Here is a 10,316-nt window from a genome sequence, read left to right as displayed (position 1 = left end):
TCAGACATTTAATTTAAACTAATAATTCCCCCTAGAAATTGTTTTCTTATATACTAGTGTCTGTGTTTAAATCAGGTTTCATGCATTTACCAGTCTGTAACTTAATTACTGCCATTGGGCTCTTCTGATCTCACTGCGTTTCTTTCTTTCTTTCTTTCTCTTTTTTGAGGGTGCAGGGGGTGAAGGGGAGAGGGATTCTATCCCCAAGCCAGTCACAGAGCATATAGTGCAATATTCTCATCCATCAACTCAAGTTTCATTTCATATCCAGTCCTCTTTAGAATATTCTCATCTGCCAACTCAATATTCATTTCATATCCAGATTTTCTCCGCGCCCGCACCCCCAGAATGACTGACGAAGAGGACGGAGCTGCTTGGGACACCGGCAGCCCACCAGCAACCTGCAGTATGTGACTTGAGAGTTTCCGCCAGGTCCCCCGAGCGGGGGCCTGGCGTTTCTCTTTTTTTTTTTCTTTAATCTATCTCTCTTCCCCTCAACCTCTGGGCACAGCACAGCATCTATCCCACTTCTGAGCACAAAATGGAGAGACGCACCCAAGTGCGCGGCGCGGCTGGCGGGGGATCGAGGGCGGGGAAGTACCGGTCTCCGCCCACATCGGACACTTAAAGAGAGTGCAGCCACGTGGGCTTTCCCATTTCTCCGCGCCCGCACCCCCAGAATGACTGACGAAGAGGACGGAGCTGCTTGGGACACCGGCAGCCCACCAGCAACCTGCAGTATGTGACTTGAGAGTTTCCGCCAGGTCCCCCGAGCGGGGGCCTGGCGTTTCTCTTTTTTTTTTTTTTAATCTATCTCTCTTCCCCTCAACCTCTGGGCACAGCACAGCATCTATCCCACTTCTGAGCACAAAATGGAGAGACGCACCCAAGTGCGCGGCGCGGCTGGCGGGGGGATCGAGGGCGGGGAAGTACCGGTCTCCGCCCACATCGGACACTTAAAGAGAGTGCAGCCACGTGGGCTTTCCCATTTCTCCGCGCCCGCACCCCCAGAATGACTGACGAAGAGGACGGAGGTGCTTGGGACACCGGCAGCCCACCAGCAACCTGCAGTATGTGACTTGAGAGTTTCCGCCAGGTCCCCCGTGCGGAAATCTCTCTCTCTCTCTCCTTCAACTTTCTCCCTGGACTTTAGACAGAAACCCAAAACCGCGCGGCCGCTACCGCGGCCGCGCGACTTAATGTCATCTTAGTATCAGCAGTATGTAATGGTTCCTTCTTAATGGGTCGGACTTTTGTGGGTGTTCCTAACAAGAATAGTAAGTATTTTGTTGAAATATTGAAGGCAATCAAAATGGTAGCCATCTCTCTAGACTGAACTAAGCTATATCCCCACGCTGGCTGAGAAGAAATATCCTTCTTTCTCGGGAAGAAACGTGGCGTGGTGTCAAACATAGTGTGATGTCCATTAAGCAAACAGACCTGGTGGCGTGGGAATGGGAAATAAGGGGAAAAATTAGGTACATGGACCAGCGGGACGCTGGTGGTATCTCGAGCCGGAGCCGATATCAGCGCAAGAGCTTTGGTTCCAGAAACTGCTTCCAGACACTCTACTAGACTATCAACTAAGCCAGAGCCCCACGCCGGCTGATGACGGGAAATAACCATCCTCTTCGGTTTTTTTTCCCTTTGTCAGACAGCGTGGCGATTACTAAACAGGCGTGAACTCGGTGGCGCGGGGCAAGGGGGAAAAAGAAAAGTTATGTAACAAACAGCAGGACTTAATATCTCTATATGCTTAGTAATGGAGAATTATCAAATGCCTCATTGGCAATAGGACTGTCTTTTTCTTTTTGGGGGGAAACCCCAGCAACGGTAGTGAGTTGTGTGTTGAAACATGGAATGTAATCGAGATAAGCGCAAATGAAGTGAAACCTATCACGTATAAGGGTGGGGACTAGGGAGGTGGGAGGGGGCGGCAGATAGACTGGGGGGGTTGGGAATGTAAGATGGGCACTGGTGAAGGAAGGGGTATTTGAATATTGTATAACTGACATAATCCTGAGAACTTTGTAACCCTCCACTTGGTGATTCAATAAAAAAAAAAAAAAAAAAAAAAAAAAATATTCATTTCATATCCAATCCTGGTTGTCATGATTAGAATCAGTGTTACTAAACACTAAAGTCTAAAACTTCCTAACTGGACAATCAAAAGTAGATAATTCCACCACAGTTCTATTTTCTTCCATATTCTAAACCATAAAAATGAGTCAAGGATTTTTTCCCCTAAAATTGTAAAGGTACAAACAAATTAAACAATTGAAATAAGCTGTCTTATATTATATTGTACTGGTATGAATTCTTTTGACAGCAAGAAACATAATAGCCAACAAATACTGGTTTAAGAAATGTTGGGTTTATATTTTTACAGAGAAGGTGAGAATTTTTGTCCTCTATCTGGAAGAACGGGCTGGAGCAATAGCACAGCGGGTAGGGTGTTTGCCTTGCACGTGGCTGACCTGGGTTCAATTCCTCCATCCCTCTCAGAGAGCCCAGCGAGCTATCCAGAGCAGATCGCCGCCTTGGCCGCCCGCGAGTCACGCCGCCCGCCCCGGCCGGGCCGGTCCCCGCATCTCGGCCGCCGGCCATGGCCAGCGAGGAACTGGCCGCCAGCTGCAGCGGCGACTGCGGTGGGAGCAGGCGGCCGAGGGCGGCGCGGCCGGGCCCGACCCCGCGCCCCGGAGCCCCCGCCGGCGCCGACGCCGAGCTGAGAGCGCAGCTGAGCGGCCGGTGGACACCGGCGCGGGCCGGCGCTGCGAGGCTTCCACCCCACCCGAGTTCCCCGAGCTCAGCCGCCGCCTCATCAGGGACCTGGAGGGGATGTTCAAGCTGCATGACACGGGCCGGGACGGCTTCGTCGACCTGATGGAGCTGAAGCTGCTGATGGAGAAGCTGGGCCCCAGACCCACCTGGGGCTGAAGAACATCATCAAGGAGGTGGGCGAGGGTTTTGACGGCAAACTCAGCTTCCGCGAGTGTTTGCTCACGTTCCGCAAGGCGGCCGCCGGGCAGCGCAGGAGGACAGCGGGCTGACGGCGCTGGCCAAGCTGTCCGAGGTTGCCGTGGCTCTGGAGGGGGTCAAAGGGGCCAAGCACTTCTTTGAAGCAAAGGTCCAGGCTTTGGCCATGGCCAGTAAGTTTGAAGCCGAGCTGAAAGCCGAGCAGGACGAGCGGAAGCAGGAGGAGGAGAAGCGACGTCTCCGCCAGGCAGCCTTCCAGGAGCTCAAGGCCACTTTCAGCAAGTCGGGCGGCTTGTCTCTGACCCGCCGCTGTGCCTCGCAGGTGCCCTCTGAGAGGCCTGGCGGGCCTCCTCACCCATGCCAGCCCCCCCTTCCACCCCTGTCCCCCGGTGCAAGCTCCTCCCCGTCCTGGTGGCTGGGGTCCACTCTCTGCCCTGTGAACTCCAGTGGAGGCGGGGGGGGGGGGGGCCCTCGTGCCCGCCCTCTGCCCTCCTGCCTTGCTTGGCCCCTTTGCTTTGGGCCGCGTGGGCAAGCTCAGAGACGGGCCCTGGCCAGCGGGGTCTGGCGGATGCTGCCGGGTCCCCGCTCTGTGCCTCTCCCCGTGCCCTTCGCGTCCCGGTGGAACGTGGCTCGACCTTGGGCTTTTGCATCTTCGCCAGTCCTTGGCTGCGACTGAGGTTCGCGGGGAGCCAGGCTAGCCCCCTGCTGTGCCCTCTGCCGCCCAGAGGACCCCACCCCCACCCGGGCATGAAGACAGCCCGCCACTTTGGTCCCCCCAGCCCTCGCTCTTGTCCCCTCGCCATCCTTCGCCCCCATCTCAGCCTCTCCTCGAACGGTGCGTCCTAACTCCACAAATGAAAGAATAATTGTTAATGGTCTCCATGAGCCGGGGGCTGGGTGTGTCCTCGGCCTGACTGTGCGTGTTTCATGACAGCTGACCCCGGCGTGGAAGTGACCCGTCCAGAACCCTCCAGACACCAGGGTCACGACCCCCTCCGCATATAGCCAGTTCCTGCCTCGGCTCCCCGAGAGGGTGGGGCGGTCCCCAGATTCTGGGGGATGCTGCATTTTTAAAACAGAATTCCTAACCTTTGAACAAAGAAACACCTTCCTAACATCTTATTTAATCTTGCTTGGAGCCGCGGTCTTTATTATAAGAAAAACCTTTGTGTTTCTGTCCTGCTGCTGAATTTTCTTTAAATAAATGGTGCCCACGAATGTCACCATCACATCCAAAAAAATAAAGAGCATATGGCCCCGACTGCAGAGCCTGGAAAGCTACCCGTGGTGTATTAGATATGCCAAAAACAGTAACAATAAGTCTCACAATGGAGACGTTACTGGTGCCCTCTTGAACAAGTCGATGAGCAATGGGATGACAGTGACAGTGATACAGTGATATCTGGAATAATAACAATGTCAGGTCTCTTGGTTGGTGACTCTGAGTTTCTATGATCATTTCCTGAGTGGAAGAAAGTGGTCACACCAAATCTGTGTAACATGATTCTCAAAGGCATGAAGTAGGTATCTCTATAGAATAATGCTTGCTTCTTTCTCTTCTACAAGAGAAATATCTCTCCTAAATCTTCAGAAAACCTCTCTTACCAATCAATGATCCCACATTCAGTGTTCAGGATTAGTATATGCTTCTTTAGTCCTTAGAGTGGAGACCAAAGTGGTGTCATGATTTGGGGTACCACCATCATCTACCATAAAGTATGTAAGAAATTGTTTTAATCCCTTTCTTCTGCTCAACTAAGGCAACTGGACCCATCTATGGACAAAACTAGAGGATGTGTCTTGACCTCAGGACCTGTATAATAGTTCAAAAAGTAATTAACCCTCTTGAAAATAGCAACTGAATTGTATGCTCTAGAAACAGAGAATCCAAAGCTTCTGCTTATATTTCACAGCAAATAGCTGCAAACTGTGGCATATTACAAGCACTCAATGTTCTGAACTAAATCAAAATGTCGTTCTTAGATGTACTTTCTCCAGTGCAAAACATAATGTATTAAAATGTATGTATTTGCTCCTCTCGTGTTTTCCCTTTTAGTACTGTTAGTTCAGTCAAAGGAAATCATATTGCTGAGGTTTTATATGTTAGTTTGCCTATTGTTTCTTTGGGAGGCGGTCAGATTGATAATACTATGGATAGGGCCCCTGGCATGCAATCGCCCAGGATTCAATCCCTGGTACCCCAATCACATATAAGAGTAATTCTTGAGTACAAAACCACAAGTAACTCCTGAGCATTACCAGGTGACACCAAAAAAAAAAAAAACCAAAAAAACAAGTTTTATATATATATATACATATATGTATATGTATATCAATCACTGTCACTGTCATTCCATTGCTCATCGATTTGCTCAAGCAGGCACCAGTAATGTCTCCATTGTGAGACTTGTTGTTACTGTTTTTGGCATATCAAATACACCACAAGTAGCTTGTCAGGCTCTGCCGTGCAGGTGAGATACTCTCCATAGCTTGCCGGGCTCTCCAAGAGGGGGTGGGGGAATCGAACCCAGGCTGGCAACATGCAAGACAAACGCCCAGTTTAATAATAGTTAAGAATAATTATAATCCCTATTAACTACTAATATTAATAATGGTATTATTACCACCACACACTTAGCTGCTCAAACCAAATTTAGAAATCATTGCTGGTCCCTTTCTTTCCCTTAAATTCCACATGCAACTCATAAGCAAATGTAGATTTTACTTCAAACAAAAATCTTGGATTCCTCTGTTTCCTTTGTCTCAACTACTATATCAGTGTTAAATTAAGAAAATGTTCAAAGCCTTCATGTACCAAGCACGTAGGCTGAAGCAGAGCACATTTCATTAGCCACATGCTATAATCCAGTGATTCCCAAACTTTACATGGATGGATTGTCAAAAATCACAAAAGAAACATTGAAATACAGCTATTACCTTATCTACCTCATTTTTTGTTTATTTCACAGGTTCTAGTTAAGGCCTTGGATTTCAGTTGAGTTTGAAATTATTTGTCAAAATAACCAAGCTAATCAGCTCAAACAGATTTAAAAGATCTATTTTAATTCCTACTTGTCTGACCAGTAAGTATCTTATTGTCAGAAGTTTCCTCGGCAATCAATTGATGATTTTATTGAGAGGATCCTCCAAAAGCTAGAAGTCAGAGCTCAGAGATGTAGTACAGGGGTTGAAGAGCTTGCTTAGCATGTGGTGGACTCTAGTCTGATTCCCAGCACCATATATGGTTGCCTGAGCATTTGCAGGAGTGAAACCAAAGCCAGAGCCAGGCATAAGCCCTGAGAACTGCTGGGTATGGTCCAGGTTCCATCCACTGCACCTCACATCCACACATACACAAAAAAGACAGAGAATGTTTTAAGATTTTATTGGAATCTTCTTGAGAAGTAATTTTAATGCCTACCACCTAGTAAAAAAAAGGGTCTGGCATCACGGTGTGGTAATATTATACTCCTAAAATATATAAATATTTACACTCTTATAAACAAATGTTACATCAATAATCACTGTATCACTCTCATCCCATTGCTCATCAATTTGTTCAAGCGGGCACCAGTAATGTCTCCATTGTGAGACTTGTTGTTACTGTACATATCGAATACACCATGGGTAGCTTGCCAGACTTTTCCGTGTGGGCGGGATACTTTTGGTAGCTTGCCAGGCTCCCCAAGAGGGACAGAGGAATCGAACCCGGGTCGGCCACGTGCCTTACCCACTGTGCTATCACTCCAGCCCAATAATAATGAAAGTAAAAACTTCCAGGTTTTGTCTTCACAGAAACAAAGCCCAAAACAATTCAAATATCATCAACTATTTTTGCCTTCCCAGCAAGAATCCCTCATTCCTACTCCTTACACACATATGATCCATATTAATGATGAACACTAAAAAAAATCACATTGTCTATATTAATGCTCAGCCAAATGCATAAAAATTCTTCCTTGTATTTATCCATTGGGGCTTAATTTTTTGCCCAATTTCCTAGCTCAATGGAAAATATTTGAGCTCTTTATCCTGGATTAAATTAGAAGCCTTAGTTATGAAAGCAAGGCCAGGGTTACAGTCTTATGCATTTATCTAGTCAACAGCAGAAATAATTTGCTGCAGGATATATTTTTCCCTCACATGCCCAATAAACATAGCAATATACAGAAAGGTAAATGTTTATTATAATTTACTTCTAAATCCCTGAGTAATAAGATAGAATTTTTATCTTGTACAAAATTGGGTTACCTTCATTTAAAGTAAATTGGGTTACTTTAATTTAAAGCAAAATTATCTATAGGTACCGTTGCTGGGCCCAGCCCTGGGTGGACAAGCCTGAAGCAAGGTTGCTGAAAAGATCAAGAAAAGACAAAATATGAGAAAAAGGCAAGGGATCAGGCGGCTAACAGCCTCGTGGACTGAGGACCCTGACTCCCTGACTCCGCAGCTTGCTGTATTTATTGCTTAGAACCAGCAGACATTAGAATAACATACATTCTTCAAATGGATTAAACTTTTACATATCTGAGGGTGCTGGTCAAATATAAAAATAAATAGGTTTAGTTAAGAATAGATACACAGCCTTTGGGCCGTGCTGTGGATCGAGCAGGATGGAAGAACCCAAAAGCGCGGCCTTGGACTCCAAGCAGCCCACTGAACTAATTCTGGCACGGGATCGGAGACCCCACGGCGGGCTGCGAGAGTGGAAACCGGGAATTCCCCAATTCTTTTAACCTCTCTCTCTCAATCCCTCCCTCCCGAGCACAGCGCAGGGTCCACGGCTTTCTGAGTGCAAAATGGAGACGCCGAACCTCTCTCTAGATTTCTCCATCTTATGAGCACCATAAAAGGGTAAAAGTTTATAGTGATGTCATTTCTGGTTGTACTTTCCCTGGACTTTATACAGAAACCCAAAACCGCGTGGCCGCTGCGACCTAATGTCATCTTAGTATCAGCAATATGTAATGGTTCCTTCTTAATGGGTCGGACTTTCGTGGGAGATCCTAACAAGAATAGTACGTCTTTTGCTGAAATATTGAAGGCAATCAAAGTGGTAGCCATCTCTCTAGACTGAACTAAGCTATATCCCCACGCCGGCTGAGAAGAAATATCCTTCTTTCTCGGGAAGAAACGCGGCGTGGTGTCAAACATAGTGTGATGTCCATTAAGCAAACAGACCTGGTGGCGTGGGAATGGGATAAAAGGGGAAAAGTTATGTACATGGACCAGCGGGACGCTGGTGGAATCTCGAGCCAGAGCCGATACCAGCGCAAGACCTTTGGTTCCAGAAACTGCTTGCAGACACTCTACTAGTCTATCAACTAAGCCAGAGCCCCACGCCAGCTGATGACGGGAAATAACCATCCTCTTCAGTTTTTTTTTCCCTTTGTCAGACAGCGTGGCGATTACTAAACAGGTGTGAACTCGGTGGCGCGGGGCAAGGGGGAAAAAGAAAAGTTATGTAACAAACAGCGGGACTTAATTTCTCTGTATTCTTAGCAATGGAGAACTATCAAATGCTTCCTTGGCAATAGGACTGTCTTTTTCTTTTTGGGGGGAAACCCCAGCAACGGTAGTGAGTTGTGTGTTTGAAACATGGAATGTAATTGAGATAAAGCGTAAACGAAGTGAAACTTATCACGTACAAGGGTGGGGACCGGGGAGGTGGGAGGGGGCGGCAGATATACTGGGGGTGTTGGTGATGGAAGATGGGCACTGGTGAAGGGAAGGTTGTTTGAGTATTGTATAACTGACATAATCCTGAGAACTATGTAACCCTCCAGTTGGTGATTCAATAAAAAAAATTTAAAAAAAAAAAAAAGATTCTGTGTTTCATCCTGGAGCCAGTAAGCCGGTAATAAAAGATTTACAAACTCTAAACAAAACAAAAACAAAAACAAAAACAAAAACAAAGAATAGATACACATATGGGTTTAATTGAACATAAGCAGATGAGGCGCTTTCTTCAGGGGAAATTCTTCTAGGAGGCCTGCCCAGGAGCAGCACTCCATCTTGGGGCTCCAGGATTCTGTATTCTGGAGCCCAGCATACCTTATACCTTTTACCTCACTGACAAGTCACTATGTGACTCTATGAAACACAAGCAATTTAGTAAGGGGAGTCATTACCCAAACACTATTTATAAATCTCCTGGCTCTTGGGGTTATGCCCAGTGTTTTAAAAAGCCTTTGTAACTTTCTCTTAAAGGGGGAATAAAAAGAGATAATAATATTTTTGTAAAAGTGTTACTGATGCTTTAAGAGTAACAGGATAGGGGTTGGGAGATAGTACAGCAGGTAAGGTGGTACCACATGTGCTCCCCCAAGCCCACCAGGAGTAAGTCCTGAACACATGGGGTGTGGCCCCAAAACAAAACAAACAAATAAAAAAATGATTGAAAAGATAATGTACACTAGAAATAAAGAAAAGAGAATTGTATCTGGAAAAGGGAGGGAAGATGTCATCAAAAGGGTAGCATTTGTGTTGGATCATTTTTTCAAAACCCCTTAAATTCGGGCCTGTAATGTATATTTTCCTAGATTTAGCTGCAAGAAAATTTTTATCTGTCTTGAAAGTTTACAAACCTTATAGTAGATAGTGAATTGTGAATTATCCTATTTCTCTTTTTGCCTTATATATTAGAAATATATGTACAAACACAATGTTTGATATTGGAAATCATCTCATGTTTGCTCCTTTCATCTTTGTGTCTGCTGCTTTTACTTTCATAATTTTATTTTTTTACTTTTATCATTTTAACTGCCTCTTATAAACCTTCTAATTTTTTATCATAAGCTTCCTTAGGCTTATGTATACATTGGTATGCATACATCTATTTTTTATCTTTCTTCTAGTTTTCCTTTCGCCTTTCATTTTGGTTACTTTTTCTAAAGTTACTTTTTCTCTTGATGTTTTCAAGAGAAAAGCATCACCTGTTCTTTTGTAACTTCTGCAGAACTTGACTAACTAGACAGAGTGATCAAGTGAGATGAGTACACTGTACTACTGGCAGTAATTAAAGAATTAAAACTAAGGGATGCTTTTCAAATTAAGTTCAATTAGCATCATTTCTCACTTTACAGAAACATCAATATAATCTAAAGACAGGTTACCACTACTCATATGATCAGTTAAAGTTAATAGTTAATGACTTGTTTTAAGATTGAAGGAAACTGGGAATATCACCTCAGTTCTCTAAAAGAAAAGCAAATATTTTTCAAGTCAAACCTGTAAAGCAATCTCACACATGCCAATTACAATACCACTTGATCATTAAAATAAGAGAAAGTATCTACTCTCTTTTCCATAAAAAAATTGAAGAGAAATAAAAAATTTCA

The 10,316-nt window shown here is 45.3% G+C and overlaps 1 pseudogene; it reads left to right on the top strand.

Annotated features, from left to right (window-relative positions):
* Positions 1–2,605: 2,605 nt before the first annotated feature.
* Positions 2,606–10,316, top strand: part of LOC129404981 (EF-hand domain-containing protein D1-like) — a 101,766-nt pseudogene continuing 94,055 nt past the window's right edge.

This window comes from Sorex araneus, chromosome 5, assembly GCF_027595985.1.
Source record: "Sorex araneus isolate mSorAra2 chromosome 5, mSorAra2.pri, whole genome shotgun sequence".
Lineage (NCBI taxonomy): Eukaryota > Metazoa > Chordata > Mammalia > Eulipotyphla > Soricidae > Sorex > Sorex araneus.
Note: the sequence above shows the minus strand (reverse complement) of the source record. Positions and strands in the feature narration are given on the sequence as shown.